This window comes from Rattus norvegicus, chromosome 2 (assembly GCF_021556685.1).
Source record: "Rattus norvegicus strain SHRSP/BbbUtx chromosome 2, alternate assembly SHRSP_T2T, whole genome shotgun sequence".
Taxonomy (NCBI): domain Eukaryota; kingdom Metazoa; phylum Chordata; class Mammalia; order Rodentia; family Muridae; genus Rattus; species Rattus norvegicus.
The window spans coordinates 152,534,936-152,555,576 of record NC_141535.1 but is presented as its reverse complement, the minus strand read 5'-3'; positions in this window follow the sequence as shown (position 1 = coordinate 152,555,576).

Below are 20,641 nucleotides of genomic sequence, written 5' to 3'. Positions count from 1 at the left end.
TTGATAAGAAAAGAATAGTAACTACAATAGAATCATGCAATAGAATTTGATATCGCTTGGCTGCATTTGCCAGAGTAGTTTGGAATCTTGTATTCTCATTCAAAGTTTTCTTTTCTTTTCTTTTCTTTCCTTTTCTTTTCTTTCCTTTTCTTTTCTTTTCTTTTCTTCTCTTCTCTTCTCTTTTCTTTTCTTTTCTTTCTTTCTTTTTTTGATGTGTTTTGTTTCCTATTAGAAAACTTTTATTTACAGTGTAAATCCCAATGCTCAGGCTGGAAGGACTAAAGTTGTGATTTTATTATCTTCAAACTTTATTGTTTGTTTTATTGTTTGCAGTGCTGGGGATTGAACCCATGGTCTCTCGGATACTAGGCAAGTACTCTACCACCAAGCCACATTTCCATCCCTCTCTTAATAAGTTTTATTCATCCATCCCAGTGTGTATTACTTTATGGTAGAGTATGTTTATTTATGTGTTTTGTATGACTTGTGTGCCTGACTTTGTGGGAGCCAGACAGGTAATTTCCTCCCGTGGGAAAGGCTGCCTAGCAATTTCTTTTCTGTAGTAATTTAGGATGAGCATGCTGGGCATGTCCTGATACCATGTAGTTCTAAGGAAGCAAGGAAGTGATGGAAGCTTGAAGTTGTTAGAAGCAATGCTTCTTGTCTTATAGTAGCATAAGTTCAAGACCTCATGGAGAAGAGGTGAACTGTGCTAAAGATTTCTGAGATGGATTTCACAGTCAAGGCAGGAGGATTGGATAGCTGAGTTTTCCTCCCAGGCCTGTTTGGTAAACTGAATCAAGACACACCTTGGATAAACTCAGTCTTTCACACTCTGTCAACTCCATGCCTGATACTAGCTCTAGGCCCATTCCAGTGGTTTCTGGTCACAGTTAAAGAAATAGGAAAGAGCATATGGGGTCTAGGGTTGCACTGAAAAATGTGAACTAAATTTAACTTGATTCTGTTGAGTTACAAAATTCAGAGACAATCGAACCTAATTTTCCTTAAAATTAACATCAGGAGAGAGAGAGAGAGAGAGAGAGAGAGAGAGAGAGAGAGAGAGAGAGAGAGAGAGAGGGAGGAAGAAGAAGGAGAAGAAGAAGAAGAAGAAGAAGAAGAAGAAGAAGAAGAAGAAGAAGAAGAAAGAGAGAGAAAGAAAGGAAGGAAGGAAGGAAGAAAGAAAGAGAGAAAGAAAGAAAGAAGAAAAAGGAGTAAGCAAAATAAACCCTTCCTAGACAAAAGTAGTAAACTTAGACTTGCTCTGGCTTCATTTAATTTTTCCATCCTTGGTTGACAAAGACATAAACTTGAAAGTGTTGGCAGGAACTGAAGGCTGGAAGATTGTTACCGAATGGGAATTCTGAGTTTTAGAGATGTTTAAAAAGGAGAAATCTTCCTGACAGTTTTAATTTCTGCTGAGTCATGAAAAGTACCACCCATATAATAATCACTGGCCATGGGACTTCATATCTGGAAGGACCGAAGGTTTCTCATCGTCCACATCTCTCTAGTGCTGTAGAAACAATCATAAGGTGAAGGGTCCTGCTCAAACTTTAGCCTTAAGACTGTAACAGCCAGGACCTGAGTTCATTTCATCTCATGAAAATGCCTCCCACTGAACAGGTCCAGCCACAGTTCACAAGCGTACCTGATGTTTTGATGAAATAGTTTTTACTCTCAGTACCAGATTTTGATGATCAGACCATGTAAGAGATACCTACAGTCACAACCCTGTTGTTTCCTTCTGAGAGTTTTAATGATGACAGAATTCAGGAACAATGGGCCTTGAGGTAGGTGTATAAAAATGTAATGCAGGGGCTGGAGCGGTGGCCCATTAGGAGTATAGACACAAGTTTGGTTCCTAGTACACACTGAGGGAATGGGGACTTACAAATGCCTGTAACTCCAGTTCTAGGAGATCCAGCACCTTTGTCTGACCTCTGCAGGGATGCATGTGTATGTTCCCCCCACACACACACCAAAAAAAAAAAAACCCTTCTGCCTGGCCTCTGAGGCTGAGACCCAGAATCCCAGATACCAGGAAAGCTAAGGCAGTGGAACATCAGGTACAAGAGTTCAAGGCCAGTTTGGGCAACTTGGTGAGACATTGCTTCCAAACACACAGTAGACAGAAAGCATACCTAGTAGACATCCAAGGCCCTGATTCCATACCCAAACCAAAAGGAACAGCAACATCAACAATAAGGAAAAATGTAAGGAGCTGAAACTGAGCTCTTTGTGTCTGGAATTCTTCCTTCCCACAGCTAGGGGTTTAGTGGACAGTGCCAGTAGCACCTTAGGGGTTTTGAGCCCTAATTCTCCACACCACCTGAAGGGAAACAGTCTACGCCTTAAAAGCAGGAGGTAGCAAATCGAGTAAATCGCCCTCATCTTGGTGAGAAACAGAATTCCTCTGTTTCAACTCCACGTCACACAGAGGATGTAAAAGCAGAGCGGAAGGCTTTGAGGCTCCTGTTTCTCCTTTTCTTAAAATACGTGGAGATGGCCTTTGTAGGTTGCTAGGATGAATTGCCTCCTTCCAGCTCCACGAACTCTACCTACATAGGGACTGTCGAAACAGGAGCATATCCATACATGATTTGGGGGTGGGGTGGTTGCGAGCTAATCTGGGAACTAAACCCAGGGATTTGTGCATGTTTGGTAGGACTTCTACCACTGAGCCAGATCCTCAGGTATTATAACTGAAAATTTAAAAGGTTCCAGCGGGGTGGGGGTAGGGGGATGAATGCAGCAGAGAGGAATTGGGAAGTGAGCAGTGATTGTCTGCCTGGGTCCTGTGAAAATACTGTGATGTTACCTTGCTGAGGAAAAAAATGTTTTAACTGTTAAAAGTAAATGATCATTTTTCCTTCACCTACCGCACGCAGCATGCACACAAATAGAAATAAGAATATATTTAGTGGTTATACCCTTCTCTTTTGAGAAATCAATAAGAAAAGTAAGTAGAAACTGGATTAAGGGGGACAGAACTACTTAGATGCGGGCTACACCTGGCTCCAGAATGTTCCTAGCTCCTTTGGGGCCTAGGCCTAGCAAAACGAAAAATATTTGAATTCTCTCTGGGGTCACTATGAAAATTACATTTTGTGAATTAATATCATAGTTCGATCAATAAAAGCAAAGCATAATTAGATTTCCTCTTGAAAGGTATCAATATACAACGATAAGGCAGCAGAGTAACACATTTGATTAGCATTAGAAATTTCTCTTTTCTCCTACACTGCCTTACATCTGCATCTTGACAACTTCACTGGTTGAATTTTTCAGTGAAATCTAGCGACTGTATTTTCACAATATTCTGATAATGGTGGAAACTCCTGTTTGAGAGAATGTGTTGAGTATGCCTTGCTAACACCATCAATAACTGAGTGTATTTGGCTGAACTGAAGAATAGAAGAATTCATATCTTTAATGAAGATTTTTTTTCTATTTTCCTTATGTTGTGTTGAAAAGAGAACAAGTAAAGCTATTTGGGTGTCTGAGTTTAGCTAGATGGTAGACTTTCCTGGTTTGGGGTTGGTTAGGACTAGAGTATGCCCTTTCTGCTAGTTTAGAAACTAGTTGTTAAGATAATTATTTGTTCTGGCATTTAGATCTTCAATTTCCATAGACTCATAGCAAGGAGGAAAGAAGAAGCCTTCTTAGAAGCCAAACCTGCAGAATGACTTCAGCTATTTTGGCGTGAGAAATGGAAATATTATGACCGTGGCCACCACTGCTGCCTTCCTCAGTCCCCTGGGTTGTGTTTCCATTAGTTATCTACTGCGATATCAGGCGGTGGCCTTTCCCAGTGAGGTTTGGTCATATGATTCATCTTTAGATCTTGTCAACGCTTAGCTGGCTTTGATATTTAAGGACACCCAAGCTTTCCTTCCTGTTCTTTAACTATCACCTCTCATAAACAACATCATAGCATGTTAGTATGTGGTTGTTTTGTATAAGGCTTCACCTGGGAGGAGGGCATGTCCCCTGAAGGTCCTAGCCCTCAGTCCCAGCAAGAGGCCTCCCTCAAACTGCATTCCTGAGGCAGAGAGGGACAATATCTCTCTTAGTTTCTTCCATTCTGGGATGTCTTCCAACATGCTGGGGCCCAAGATGAAGTCTAATACTAGGAGGCAGACTCAGGGTTGGAATGAAACAGGTCCTGAATCCTAGAAATCCAACCTTGTTTTCACAAGCTGAGTAGGTAGGGTTACATGTTTCAATCTCAACCTCCTTCCCTTAATTATTTAAAGCAATGCTATCTTATTTGTCCTAGACTCGGTTGGACATTAAGGGGAGGATTCCGGTGATACTTGGTTTAAAACTTTGGGACCCAAGGTTGAAGAGAAGGGAGAGGTACTTTCAACACCAAAATAATGGTCTTGACATTGCTTCTCCACATACACACACTCCTCCATGACCTCCCCTTCCCTGCCATGAAGATCATTTCAGGGCCTGCTTGGTGGTGCTCCATTAGAAATGAGATAATCCCCTGACATCACATTTGGTACTCTGCTATAGCATGAGTTTTTATTTGTTTATAGTTGTTTTATTGTTTCAAAATTTCCAGGGAGAGTAGAAAATATTTTGTCACAACCAACAGAAACACCAGAGGCATTCTGTTTGAAGCTAATCCTCTGGGTTTAGTCTCTAGGGAGAAAGAACACCCTTAGCTCTATATGGTCAACACAAGCAGGGTTTTTTTCCTCCTTTAAATGTTATGGCAATAGCTGTAATTTTGTTTGAAATGTAAAAGTTAGTAGACATATACTGAATGCCTCTTGAAATGGTAAGGCTACAGGTCAGATAAACAGAGAACTGAGATTTCATTCAGCATCTATAAATACAGCATGTTTCACAGTACTGCCAGCACACCAGCCAGTGTGCACACTTGTACATCATAAAAGTTACTGGTGCTGATGTCTAGGTGGGCAGAAATGATCGACTAACGTGTTTCTGTGGTAGAAACCAAATCTGCTATGGCTGTCCACCAAAGCCAACTTAGTAGCATAGTCATGCCTAAGCAGTTCATAGGAGAGTGTCACAAGCTGCCATACCCCAGCCTGCCTATTTATTTCCTTTAACTTATGAACTGAACTGTATAATATTTTTTTCCTAGCTGGGGACCGAACCCAGGGCCTTGTGCTTGTTAGGCAAGCTCTCTACCGCTGAGCTAATTCCCCAACCCGAGTATAATATTTTTGAGAACTTAACGACCATGCTTTCTAGATACATCACTTGCTTTTGAAATATATTAATTTATTAATTCTTTGATATTTTCATGCAAAGTAGGTTGTCACATTCATCCCTCCTTCTCATGGATCTGCCCCACCTCATACCCCTTCTTTCATTGTGTTCTCATTCCTTTTTATTTTAAAATAACTCATCACCACTAATCTGTAATGTCCATGTGCCCCTGGGGGTGAGGCCTCTTCCCCAGAAGCCATCAGCTGACTTCTTAGAAGTCAGACCTCATGAACCCCTCTCCTCTCCAAGCTAGAATGTTGACTGGCTTGGTTATGTTCTAGAAAACATGTGTTATGTGTTAAAGATTTCAGCAGTCCTGTTGTGTTCTGCCCTGTCCTGTCCTGTCCTGCCCTATCCTGTCCATGAGACAGTGTCCAGTTGAGCAATCCACTGATGTTGTCTGCCCTTTGGCCAGCTAAGTATCTCTACCTTAGCCACCATTCAAAGACAGCAGTTGTGTAAGTGGAAGTTTCAGGAGACAATATATCTGAAGTGTTTTTCTTAATTAACCATAGCAAACCCCACATGACTACACATGATTTCTACTCACTGATTCACTGGTTTCTTTCTTTTTGTCTAGATAATTTTTCTCTGGGGTAATGGCCTAGAGTTTCACTGAGACACAGTGTATGACATTCCATTAGACCAGATGATCTCCAGGAAGAACATGGTACTTATGGGTCACTGGTAAATGACTAGCACCTAGCACCATGCTTCATACATTGATAGTCCTCAACACATTCTTACTTCTAAATACAGGTGTTGCCAAATGCAGGTCTTCATGCTTGAATAACAAGCATGCTTACTCATTGAACCATCTCAGCAGCCTCCCCTTTTGGTTCATGGGTTTGGGGTCAGGGTGTGGAGAGCAGATTCTTTTGAATGAATGTATAAGCAGAATTTCTTCATCCAGTCTTTTGGGATACATCTGTAGTAAATAGCTTCACCTCAAATGATCCTTCTTTGAAGAGGCTTCCCTTGATTTTAAATAAGAATAATCACACTGTTTTATCTCTTTTATAGAGACTTGGTTAGCTCTACCCTTCGACCATGCTCATCATACTAATTTATTTGTAGCTTATTTGGTTGAATTTATCTCATTCAGCACAAAGCTCTATTGAATCTGAGGCCAACATCTGTTCTGCTCTTCACTCTAGAACACTTTCAGTGCATAGTGGTATTTAATAAGTGGTATTTATAAATAAATAGATGGTTGGTTGAGTGACTGTCACAAGCTCTCATGCACATTTGCATTTGTAGCTGTGTGTTGGCTCCCTGTTTTCTTAAACAATGCAGAGCGACAGAGAATTTCTTGGGGAATGGTCACTCGCGTCCCTTGCCTCGGCCAATTGATAGAGATGAATAGCTGCAAAGTATACCGAGGAGGATTATGTTACAAGGTAATGAGGCCAGGGATGAAAAACTTCTCTATCTCAGGATGTCATAATATGCCCTGAGAAGGGCCTTGCCATGCAATTCTGGCTCTAATAAACTTATCTTGGGCAAGCTGCACAACCTTTCTGAACCTCTTTTCCTAATATGCAAATCTGGGACATAATAGTACTTAACTCATGTGGTTATTTAGAAGATTAAGCAGCTAATGTATGTAAAGTACATTGTTTGGTGCTTGATATAGAATAAGGAAGAATAAGTACTCAATACAAGTTATTATTAATAATAACATTTGAAGTCCATCAGTGAGCTAATAGTGAGCTGGGACTCAATTGGATTATAATTAAATATATTAAACAATGCCTTGCTCAACCTCAGTGAAAGGAATTAGTGCTTTGCTTTTAATGGCTATAAAAATTCTACTGAGCTAAATAATGGAATCGGTATGAATTCCCCACAGTCACAGCTGGATTTATTAAGATCTGGAAGCATATAGCAGAAGACACACTGTCATTGTAGATTAACATATCTCCGCACCCCAAGTTGTATATTATTTAATAGGATGCTAGATGGCTTTTTAGAATATCTTTGACAAGAAGAAAATTTGAGCACATAAAATAAAGTGTTTAAAAGAAATCTGTATCTATAACCTTAGCTATGATCTAAGCAGTATCCTATGATAAAATAATTATGTAAATACCTTTTTGTCTTTCTGTCAAAAGTACATTTCAAATGTATTGCTTTTTCCTAATTAGAAAATGAATATAATCTTTGAATGTAATATTTTAAAATGTTTAGCTTTATTGACGTGATACAATTACATATATAAGTATATATATATACCAATTTAGATAATTTGCAGTGACATGTAAGACCTAAATTACAGGAACCAGAAACCTAATTATTTCAAATTGAATAATCTTGCTAACCAATGTCACTCGTTCCAAGGGAACAAAGGCAGTGGCTTTTTAAAATGTCTTACTTGTATTATTAATTCTGTTATAATTCCCCTCAATTATATCAGAGTTCTTCTGTATCGCAAGGACTGAAAAAGCAAGACGTTTATTTCTTCATCAAATGCAAGAAAATGCAAACACTGCCTAACCCCTGACTGTCCACTTATGTGGGGATCAGTGGAACCTCTCACTTCATAACAACCAGTCTACAATTTTCTCATCCTTCATTTGGCACCAAGGGAACCCACTCCTTAGAAGAAAATCCCTACATTTCAGCTCCTGTGATAGATGTGAGAGGTAAATTATAGAATGCCTTTTCCCCTGTTACTTGTGCCCTCATGTTTAGGCAGGAGAAAGGCTTTGACTGGCCACTCTACTTCTCTTTGCTATTTAGGGGGTTGCAATGAGTGTGCTGAAGAGGAGGTTTGAGTACTGGAGTGCTAGTGTCACCACGCTCTTCTTTCTCATCTTTAGAACACTGAGGAGGTCTTCTTCAAGGACACCTGAGATGATACAAAGGTTGCCTTTGTCAGAGCTCTATCTGCTGTTACATAGCTCCATTCTTTTAAAAAGTGCTATGAACGCAGAAAACAGGTAAGTCAAACCATTAAATACTTCATATTTAGAATGGGAAGACTTTCTTGATTGAGCGCATGTCTTCATTGGAGTTAATGCAAAAGAAATACTTTAGTGGTTAAATATTCTTCCATTTTAATTAATTAATTAGTTAATTAATTAAGCAGGCTTTTAGAGTAACGTGTTTTCTTATGGCATTTCCATACTTGGGGTTGGTTGACTCTACTCCAGCCTCTTTTCTTCTCCTGCTCAGAACACTGTGTTCCAGCCCACAGTCTTCCTACTTCCATTTTTATATCTTGTGTTCAGTTGTCCTCCCCCCATTCCTCCCTTAAAGTCTCCCTTTCCAAATCTCTCTCATGGGCTTCTGTCTAGTTTTCTAGCCTCCTCGTCTCTGCTAACACTCATCCTCACCAAAACAGACATATTTAAGCATTAGGAGTAGGATCCACCAATGAGAGATGGTATATGGTATTCATCTTTCTGAGCCTGGATTACCGAGCCACTGAATTATTACCTATTAATACAGTATTTTCCAGTTCTGCCAACTTTCGTGAGAACTTCATTTTTCTTTATGGCTGAATGGAAAGCAAATTCTGTAGATTCACTGCATCTTCACTGTCCAGCTATCAAATGGATCAATATCCGAGTGGACTTTATTTCCTTGCAGCAATAAACACAGATGTGCAAGAATCTCTGAGGTGGGAGGTAGAGCCCTTTGGGCAGACGCCAGGAATGTTAGATCTGAGACACAGGGCTGCTCTCTGTTTACATTTTTGAGCATGCGTCACACTGGTTTTCATAGTGGATCTCCCAGATTACTCCCACCTACAGCGGCTGGGCTCTTCCTTCAGTACATCCTCTCCAGCATCACTTGGATCTGTTGTCTTGATCATAAGCATTTAACAGGGATGGATGGAGTCTCAAAGCAGTCTCAATTGGCTCTTCTCTGATGGATAAGATACTAAAATATTTATTGGCCAATTATGTTTCTTATTTTGAGAAAATATGCTTAGGTCATTGGTCCATTTATTGATTGGCAGTTTTGATTTTTTTTTGGTATATGATTTTTACAATTCTTTATATATTTTAGTTACTAACTCCTATCAGAAGTGTAGCAGGCAAATTTTTTTCTCCCATTCTAAAGGCCGTCTACTTTGTTGATAGTGTTTGGCTGTGCAAAAGCTTTTGGATTTTGTGTAATTCCATTTATTGTATTTGGAAACCCTTTAATATTGGGTAGGTTAGTGATTGCCTTCCCTTTTGTATCATCATCTTCCACAGTTCCTCATCAGCATATTCATATGAACAAGGAAACTCTCTTGAGATTTCTCACTTTCTCCTTTCCTCAATCCTGCAAGTTTTGTGGGAAGAATAGCTTGGGTTTGGTCTCCTTCCTACCTCACCACCCTTTCTCTCAGCTTCTGCATCTCAGCCCTCATCACCAATGGATGAAGGTCATTAATAACCTTATCTGGCCAAAGCTACTGTCTAATTTCCCATTCTCATTTCCCCAATCAGTAACAGTCATGGAGCACACTCTTCTAAAGTCGATCTTTCTCTGACTTCTGCCAGGTACTGATTTCCCTTCCTCAGAACTGCTTTATCTCATGTTCCTGTCTGGGTCTTCCTTCTGTGTAAGCACTCTGTACACAAGAGGCACAAGGCAAAGTGAGCTCTATCAGTCTTCCAGCTCTATGGTGTTTTTCCCTGCCCTGATACACAGACATTGTGATGGGTCTCAGGTAGTCTATCCAGTTCAAAACCAGGATTAGTTGTTCAAATTCATGTCAAGGTTTTGTGGAGCAGCCAACGCAACAGGATGTGAGTATTTGTATAGGCAAATGGATTACTTTCCAGAATTAGCTTTACAATGATTAGAGATGCTATTAGCAACCAAAGTAATGCAGAGTAAGCTGCCTCACTACAGACCCAAGCAGCAGCAGATGCTGCAATTCTTCTTTCTTCTGTATCAGGGGATCCAGTATTGTTACACAGGCAGCCCCAACCACTTGTAATCGCAACTACAGAGGATCTGATGTTCTTTTCTGGTTTCCATGGGTGCCACCCTTATACATGTGCTTAGACATAAACAATTAAAAACTCTTTTAAAGAGTAGAAATCAAGAAGAAAACCAAGACAAAGAGTGAGTTAAAAGGCGAATGTTCTTGAGACACAGCCAATGTACTATCATGTCAAGTTTGGACAAGTGTTAAGACTGAGACCATGAAAAATAGCTGTGAATGTGCATGTACACGGCCACTACCAGCTACGATGTAACTTACATGTCCCCCATGCCTTTGAAACGGACAACTTACTCCTGAACCCGAGATCCCCTACTCTTCTTCCCCTTTACTCGTACTCTAGCTGTTACACCTTTATGGACTTCTCGGATTGATTTTCTGGTGACTCATCTCGATGTGCCCAAAGTACCCATTAACTCTGCTCTTCCAACCGTCCCAGCTTCGGGCCCCTCATCACAGCTTCTCTTGCTCTTATTCATGAGATGAATATTGTCATCATCCGAAAGGATTTCTCTCGAATGATCCATTTTTATATCAGTCAGGAATTTTAAACACATGTGAGAATCAAACACTAGGCTTTTAGGGGAAGATCTAATTCTTTATTCTTTTTCTTATATCCAGTGATTGTAGCTGTCATCACAATTATTTTAAAAGCATCTGGGATTTAGTGCTTTAAATGAACTCACTCTCCCACATTCAGACATAGCATTCCAAATGGTACTTGCTCAGTTTTCTGCATTCTCTTCCCCACTCCCTGACCACCCAAAAAGAATACTCAGTTATAAGAAAAGTCCTTGCTAGCTTCACATCATGTTTCAGGCTTGCTCAAAGAAAAAACGTTTTTTTTTCATCCTGCCTCCCACATGTTCCTTTCCACTCTCAATACAGTAAGAATGCTCCATAGGATTGGTTAACTTTTGCTGATTATCTCTTAAAATTTTGTTGTTGCAATGTTGTTGTCTCTGTTCTATGCATGGCTCCTAATCTTTATTGCCTTTAGGGAGGTGATCCTCTCGGTGGCACTATTTTGATAAGGGCACAACCACATGTGTCTCTTGCTTCTGGATTTGGGAGATGTCAAACTGACTTTGAACCTAAGCCATACTTATGGATGAGAGATTAGAACGCATTCAGGTGTTACTGGTGCTTCTAAAGTCACAGTACATAAGGCTGTGTGTCTTGATTTTTGTGTGGTTATCAGTCATTGGAATTGCACTCAGTAAGAACCCACTGAGGAAGAGAGGCTGAAGATCCCCAAATAATAATGGAGACAACACGGGATCAAAAGCAGTTATTGATACATGAGGTTTCTATGGTGCCCTAAACTATTGTCACAGGTTTAGTGGCTTCAAACAGCACCTATGTATTGTCTCGGCATCCCCAAAGCAGAAGTTCTGGCCCAGTGTGGCCTGGCTGGCTCTCTCCTTAGACTCTCACCAGACTGAAATCAAGGTGTTGGCAGTGTTGAATTGCTTTATGGAGGCCATGAGGATAAATGTGCTTCTAATCTCACTCAACATGTGGGCAGAATTTCATAGGTGCAGGACTGAGGCCCCGTTCCCTGGCGTGTTGCCATGCTTGGGCTGTTCTCAGCTTCAAGCTGAGGCTACAAGGCTTTTGTCACATGCCTCCTTCTCCCATCTTCAAAGCTAATGGGCCCAAGTCTCAAACATTGAGTCTGTCCTCTCTGCTGCTTCCTAGTTCGTCTGCAGAACCTCTTGACCTTCCTTTTGTTTGAAGGCTCAAGTAATTAAGTCGAGCTTGTCTGGATGATCAGGGAAAAGCTCCATATTTTCAGTTCAGCTTGTGAGTTAACTGTAACCCCACCTGCAAAGTCTTCTCCCAGCATGCCAGGTCTGGCTGAATTCTCACTTTTGCCCTAAATGGGTAGGCATCACATTTTACTTTTTAAGGTTGCTTCTCCTCAGTGCCAGCCACCCTCTAGCACTCTCCAGCTGTGTTATGCTTTGCCAGCCCTGTGCTTCTCTGAATATCAGTTTCTTTACATATATGAAATTGCTGACTCTGACAGTTTTTCCAAGGACCCAATAGAAATACATTGCAAACACGCTTCGAATACTGCAAACCCAAATACTAATGTTTACTATACTACTTCGTCTAGTAAAGTTTTCTAAACTAGTGGTGTAGAGTGCTGAGTGTTGAGTCTCAGAGGAACAGAAGTCAGGACAGGAGTCTACTCATTAACTAAACAACCATGAGTATGTCGTTCAGTTTCTCAGACCTTTTCTCATTTGTGAATTAATGTGCTTGATAAAAGGCTTGCAATGTTCCATTCAACTCAAACATTCTACACCTCTATTTTATGTTCTTTCTTTGAAATGCACTAAGAATCAGTTGCAAGGAGCAATCTATTTATAGTCAGCTCTTCACACGATGACTGTAAAATGCCCAAGACAGGCTCATAACACGGGGGCTAGAAATCTCTTCAAGGATAACCTGAAATATCTCTGTAAATCTTAGTGGCTTTGCAGTCCTTCATCATTATAATCAAGCTTTTCTTCCACTCCCCATCCCAAGTTACCCAACTATTGAACAGTTTCAATTTTGAAATTCACATCAATCAACCAGACATGATTGATTCGGAAAAAACAAAAAAAATGTATATCAATAAAAAGTTGTGTTTGAATCAGTTCTGTTCAAAAAGAAAATGTGAATGTAAAATATGATTCGAAATTTGTAAACTTAATATCTATAATTTCTTGAGGTTTGTATGTTAAGAAACAATTGTGAAATCTCACATTATCCTCCTACCCAACAACTCTGTTCTTATTCAAATAAATCATGAAAAATAAACTGTATGTATCTGATTATTGCATCAGGAATCACTAATGAATACATTCCGTCTCATTTCTGAGTGTTCCTCTTTTCTTCTTAGGTCTGGAATAATGGTAATTTGTTTTAGAAATTGTAGTTTGTGGGACATTCAAAAAGGAGACAGTTTCCTCAAACTCTTGTAAGAGATTACTAACACTTGCGTTCATTGTATCACTGGGGAGGGACTTTAGGAAGGTAAGCGGGGAGGGTTGGGTCCTCTCACATTTGACTGGAGCCCTGGAGAAGCCAGCTTGCTGGGAGTCGCACGGGAGGCCAGAGCAGAGGAGGAGGTTGACAGGGCTAGGTGAGTGTGGTCACCAGTCTCTGACACATTTGAATTAGTGCTTCTTAAAGCGGGAAACATGAGTTATTTTGACCACACCGTGGTGGTCAGCCAGCCTTCACTTAGATCACTTTCTTTGCCATGGTAATCTCCTAAGCTGTTGAAGCTGGCTGGAAGTGAAGTTTCACAAGATGAATGTGGCATACAGTATGTTTAGCTCTAATTGTTTGCATGTGTGTGATGTTTGCACTCTCATGCCTCTGGCTTAAGGGTGAGTGGAAATGTTAGATGGACTGGAGCACGGAGCAAGGCAGAATTGTGTGTGTATGCTCGTGCAGACATACACACACAGAGAGAGAAAAAGAGAGAGAGAGAGAGAGAGAGAGAGAGAGAGAGAGAGAGAGAGAGAGAGAGGCACCAACTTATAGTTTCTTAGTCCAATCTTGGCAGATTTAATTTGGGAACCCTGACATAGTAAAGACAGTTGTCAGAGACAGGAAGGAAGGGTGCTATTTAAAAGGAGAGGAAAGGAGTTATGTGTTAAGTGGCAAAATTACAGAAGACCTTGAATTTGTTCTTAGAGCTTCAATAAAAGAAGAAAATGTGAGAGGTGAGAGGAGCACTGGATAAAAAGTGAGCAGATTCACTTAATAATTCACACAACAAATTGAGTACCAGCTTTGCATGCAAGACTGTTTGTTGCCAGTAACAATGAATAAAATGGGTATCTCATTAGGATACCTGCAGGAGTTAAGTCTAAGCATAGGGGATCCTCACTGAATCTGCCTTGCTTCCTTAGCCATAGAATCTCTGGGTCTGAGGAACCGCATCAATTCTCCCGATTTGAAGGACTTGGCAGCACATAGCTTATGGCTAATTTTGCGAGACAGGCTTATTTATGTAAGGAAAGGAATAATTGTAGGGTTATACATATGTTAAGTAAATGTGCTGGTCAGAATTTTCACTGTTTTTGACAACTGAGAGAAAGTTTAACGGAGGGAGGAATGGTTGACTTTAGCTCACTGTTTCAGAATCTTTGGCACATCGTGGTGGAGGTGTGATGGATTGGAGCAGCTCATAAGATGTGTAAGGAGGCAAGGAGCAAAAGAGGCTGTTCTGTAGTAATAAGCTCTTCCCCATTTTATCCCACCCCACTGACAGACCACAGCATCCACATTTGTGCAGTCTTTACTGCATCATAATGTTTTTTCATATGTGACTCTTCTCTGGAAACGGCTTCGTAGATACACCCAAAAGTGTGCTTTAGTATTCCCAAGGTGCCAACCAAGTTGTCCATGAGGATTAACCATCACACAGGAGATAGCACATTTAATTAAGGTACAAGGCAGTTAGTCCTTTTTATGTGTGAGAGAAAGCGGGGTAAACTAAGACAGCAGGCTCTATGGACTTTGGTTTGTGTCCTCCCAACTCTGTCCTTCGAACACTGCCATGGGCACCACAGGTACGGCTCTCTGGGAGCAATGCTTACTCCACACTCCTCTCTGTCTTGGATCTCAGCTCCACATCTTGCTAAAACCTTGGAGGCAACAAGAAGTGACCAACAAATTTCTCCTGGCTAAACCGCCATTGGTAGATACATGTTAACAACTACTAAAATGCTACTGGACTTGACTGAGTTAGTAATGGAGGACATGAAGTACTAGGCAAAGGACAAAGGGTTTAGGTATCTGTTTGTTTTGTTTATTCTAAAGTATACAAACCTCCTTAGGGAAGGCTCTTACAAACCCACAGGTGACTTGGAAAAAGGTACCGACAGGCATGTGGCAAAAGATTCCTATACCTATGAACTACTCCTACTTATGTAATTCCTCTGGGTAGGAATTGGAAGAGCTTAGGATCAAATTCTGATCTGACTTTTTAAAAGCTTATTTATTATTATTCTAAAACCGAGTAAGTATACTTCCCATAGAAGCTCTTTTGTCAGATCCCTCTACATCAAAAATGTGACATTGTAAAATCAATTTCTGGATGAAACATGGCTCCGCTTGACACCATTACCTTCCTCTTTCTGTCACTGTTTGCCTTTTTCCTTCCCAAGAAGCATTCAAGGAGCAAAACACCTGTCACCACGTCACGGGGCATCCCAGGATGGTGTCAGAGGAAGGTAGATCAAAGAATCCTCAGGACATTCTGCTGGCGGTTCATTTAGAAATCGGTTAGGAAAGGAAGATTTTGCAGGTTTCCATTTCTAGTAAATGTTTATTTTATTTAGTATTAGTGCGGACAAGCATGCACATGCCACAGGACGTGTGGGGCATCCACAAGGAAATCTCAGGAGTCGGTTCTCTCCTTCCACCCCTGCTCTGCGGTCTCAGCTCGGGTCATTGACTTCTGTGACAAGCATTTTTACCTGCTGAGCCATCTCACTTGTCTAGTTTTATTACGTATTTTTGAGGCTTTATTTTTTTATGAAAAATATTGAAATTTGAGGTAATGTTTCTTTATAACCTTATTTGTCTATAGATACACGCTGACTTTTATATTCTTAAAGACATTTGAAATACTCTTTGTGTCATGTTTTGACATCCCCCTGGTACTTCATACACGAGTTCTTACTTGGTCTTCATAGTACCTGCATCTCCTTCCAAAGAGAAAGAAAAACCTCCTCATGCCTGCCCCTTGCTGTGCTAGCTACTTCCATACAGATGAAGTAGATGATGGGCGCTATTATATTCATTTGAACCATGTGTTAAATAAGCTTATACATGGATATGTAATTTCATTCCATGTAGCACTATGAAGTAAGTATTATTTACATTATTGGTGACTTTTCAAGTGAGAGTCAGAGTTTAAATGGAGAAAGTCAGGACTCAAAGGCAGGCTGAGTCAACCTCTGGGCTTTTGTGTTCTTGGCCACTCCACTACTCTTCTGTCCATCCAAGGTCAGGCATTTCTCTCCCTGAGTGACCTAAAACCTTTGTCTGTACAAACAAGTTGTTCCTAGCCTTATCTAAGGAGGCTTTGGTCTGCTAGGGCAGCATTAGCAATCACTGGGACTCTCCCTTCCTGGGGAGGTGGTAGATAATTTATTTACGCTGAGCCTTGGGCTCCAAAATTCCATGGTAGAGATGGACAAGATGCCAGTCGATGCATACTCCCCAAAGCAGATATTTCCCTGCCGTCCATGACCCCACACAGCCCCCATCTCATTTCTGATTCCACTGCCTTAGCAGAGAGAGGACAGCTCTGCAGCCACTTCTCTGTGCCCTTCTTCCAGTTTCTTTGACTTTAAAAATGAGATATTTTTGTCCCTCCACCCCACATTCATATGTGCCCCTCCCCCAAGCATAGAACTGTTGGCTTATGTCATAATGGAAGGCCAGGGTTATAGAGGAAAAATCAATGTCAGCCTCTGGTTATCATTTTAACAAAATAGAATTGGCTTCTGTCAATACCTGCTATTTTCAGGCTAAATTATGGCGCTAAAAGACTTCAAATTAGAGAAAGTACATTACAAAGTCTGTTTTATGAGTGACACTTTGGGGATTCTAATATTTTGAAAACATATTTGATCTCTTATTTCTTATCTCATCTACGAAAATTAGGGTTAGCCAAGTAGATGAAGTGATGTGGATTAAAAAGGAGTAACGTTTCAAAGCCCAGACAAGAAAAGCCATTTTGCAATAATTATGACTATCTTCCACAAACTCTTGCCAGTGTTGTCAACTCTAGTCTTTGCTGAACGTTTCAACATGGCACCCAAGGGGAGCCTTCAAACCTGACAGCCATTTCCTATTTGTCAGGAACAAGAAGGAGGAGTTTTAAAGAAAATGAGGTCTTCCCCTTTTAGATGTAGAAATAAAGGGGTGGCGGGAGACACAGCGGAGAATAGGCAATGTGAGGCCCTAATGGGTCACGACAGCTCCGATATAGAAGTTTTCGCTCCTCTGTAGGGGCAGCCTCATTACGTACTCCTGCTTGTGTTTTGCTGCAGCATCCAGGAGTGATGAGGCCACCCTTATCTCACAGAAACGAGGGATGCACTCCCCACTGCTGTGACAAGTTCTTTTGGGATAAATACTCCTAGCACAGATTTTATTTCACAACACACACACACACACACACACACACACACACACGAGAAAGAGAGAGAGCTATGAATCCTTAAGTGACACAAATGTGTCACCATCCATGTATTAAAAGACCCCCGTACACATGCACAAACTGTAGCACTTGAATGGTTTTCTCTGTCAATATGATATTGACACTGATCTAGTTCCATGTGCCAAAATGTTTTAGAAATGACACCAGCATATTTTTAAAAGGAGCGAGTGACATCCTTTGTCTGTGAAGTAAAAAGCAAACAAAACCCACAGCCATCAAGTTCAGTGTACAAGATCACCTTTGTCCCCTGGGCCAATGGCCTCCCAACGCTGACTATTGCGCTTTTTCAGGTCAGCTCTTGTCTAAAGCAGGGCTCCTGGTGGGAAGCCTTGTGACACCAGAGTGCACAAATCTTAGCTCTGCTTAATCAGACAGTCATCCTATATTGCACTGTCTCTTTTTCGGTCTTAAATTATTTATTAAAAGATCCAATGCCTGTTAGGGCAACCTCATCAGGATGGAAAACATGCATTCAGTGACTTGTGCATAAAATCTGCAACTCAAATGCAAATGGTGGGCAAACTTCAAACGCAACGGAGGAGGAAGGACAGCATGCAAAAGTGAGGTGTTCACCTCTCTCATATCATTCAGAAGGAGCTTGTAAATATTTTGGTATTATTCCCCAAATGTTTTCCTTTTCTTTTTTAAAGGTTTTGTTTTACAAACCCACAGTGTGGCTTTCTTCACAAAAGCACGGGGGAGTCTCACTTAGGGCTAGTCTTGCTTCTTTAGAAGGTTCAGTCGGGGTGTTTGTGAGGTGAAGGGGCTAGCTGCTCTTTTTCTTTGCTTTGATGGATTCCTCCCCTCATAAACCATAGCCCAGCTCACAATTATAATGCAAAACAGCATCCCTCCAGCCTGCTTGGTGCATTTAAAATCTGAAGTTCCTTGAAGTTCTAAGGATTTCTTAAATATTGATATTCATTAATTGTATGGCTTTTTGTGACATAAATGCACATTGCACACTTTTATGTGCTGGAAACAACTAAAAATGCCATGTCACAAATGTTTACACGGCTGTTATGGAAAACAGTTCCATCCTAATATATGCTTGCTTCTTAAATTCTGTTAGCAGTTGTAAGACAGTCAGATACCACCCGTGGGATCTGGTGCCCTCATGAAACACAATTACAATGAGAATATCTCATTATCTCATTGGCTTTAGCTTACTGCTCTGTTACCATGGTTTCAAATACACAGAGGAGTCTGAAACTAAGAGTGCTGCTAACAAAGAACATATCCTTGTACAATGACATCAGATCATGTTAGACAGAATAGACTTAATTAAATACCCCCCGATGGAGGCCAAAATACAGAAGTTGGGTCTACTTTTTTAAAAGGAAACCAGCCATTTTAAAACATTGTGCTTAATTTAGTTGGGAATTTTTTTATTCCTTTTTAAAAGCAAGTACAACTCTAGACTCAGATCCCATTAATATTCTCTGGTAGTGACAAGGAGTTAAGGGGATGGAAGAGAAAAAGACAACTGTCAGAAGAAAATTATGTCAGATGTGGTTCCTTCCGAGGGTCTGGCCACCAGGCCAGCCAGGCCACCGAACGTGCAGTGTTCATTTCCAGGGTTCAAACTGCTGGACCGTCCATTATAAAATGCCCACAGATTTTCTAGCATGGATTCCCGCCTTAGCGAGTGTGGTCGGGCTCTGCTAAACACAGTACTTCACCCACTGTTCTAATGCACTCGGTGCTCAATTTAAAAATAAAATGCTCAAATTCTATCACTTCTGTGATGGGAAACTATTCTGTTAAACAAGAAACCGTAACTCCAGAGCCTTGGGCTTACAGCCTCTGTGTTGCTTTCCATACTGTGATTGATTTCCAGCCCCTGACTTACCCTTCATTCAGGAAAGTCTCTTGGATCCAGCCAAGTTGGCTTTCGTTTAAAAAAAAAAGAAAAGAAAAGACCTTTAAAATACACTTCGGTGGTGGCAAACCATTTAGGCTTCAGAGCTATCCTGGTGGATAAACATTTTCTCTCAAAGACCTAAAATGGTGGCTTGCAGTTTTCCGAAATGTTGTAAAATTAATTCCCCTATAAAAGAAGTCTCCCTTGTCAATGTGAAGCCTGCCACCCCCATGCCACACAAGCACACTAGAATTATAGCTGTAAAAAAAAATTTAAATCACTTATAGGCTCCAGAGACTATCAAGTGACATAATGTGACGATAATGACATCCCTGGTGGTGTTAATTGATTTTGTCCTGGTAGAGAGGGTAATTTGGTTTCTGCAGCAATGCATGGCCGTGGACTAAACTGATTGGTCTGCCTAGGTAGTATGGCCGTTAATGAACAGAAAACACACTTTCTGCCTTAAATATTGGTAATTACGGGCAAGGGAAGATGGAAAGCCAGAGGTTCTTAATCATGGAAGGAGAGGTAGTTCTGCGTTGTTCACATTCACCAGGGAAGTGTGTGGAAGGATTGTGAATTAGCAATTCGGAGTCTTGCTCCATAAAATCCAGCTGCCTTCCTGCTACCTCAGAAAGATCTGTAAATAAGTCAAATGATTTGTAAAGTGTTCTTCAACAGAAAAAAAAATCGCACTTGGCAGCTGCATGTGCCGTGTGATTAAAAGTGATACATCATCCGTCAAGCTGCCTTCCTTTATTGGTCTACATTCCTTCCTTTATGGTTTCTAATTGGTGTGATTTCGAAAATATTTTAAGTGAAAAATGCACTCTTTCTAAACTGTGCGTGGAGATGAGGATATTCAGATAATTCTCTGGTTTTTCAGAGACGTTGCATAGATTTGGAAGCCATTTAAGCTCACAGAAATAATTGTGATTATGCAAATAAAACCATTGTGCAGTTAAAGGTACCTCTGTTCAGTAGGAGAGCTCAGTTTACTTTTCAGCCACTGAATTTGACTGTCTATCAAGCCCTATCCATCCTACAAGATCGAGAGATGCTGTTGGTCGGTGTCAGTTCTGCCGGAGCGGAGCCAGCATCCCTTCTGATCAGCGGGGAGCAGTGCGGGTCTCACTGTGAAGTGTTTTGTATACCGTGCCTGCATCCCACCGTCTTATGAATCTGGGCCTTTATCTCTGTTGACACATTTCTGCCTCGGGTCGGGTTTTATTATCTATAATTTGAACTCCAGTTATCATTTCTTATTTCCTTTCTTAATAATAGAATTCCGTCCAGCTTTTTTTATTTCAGTTTCTTCCTATTCCAGTTT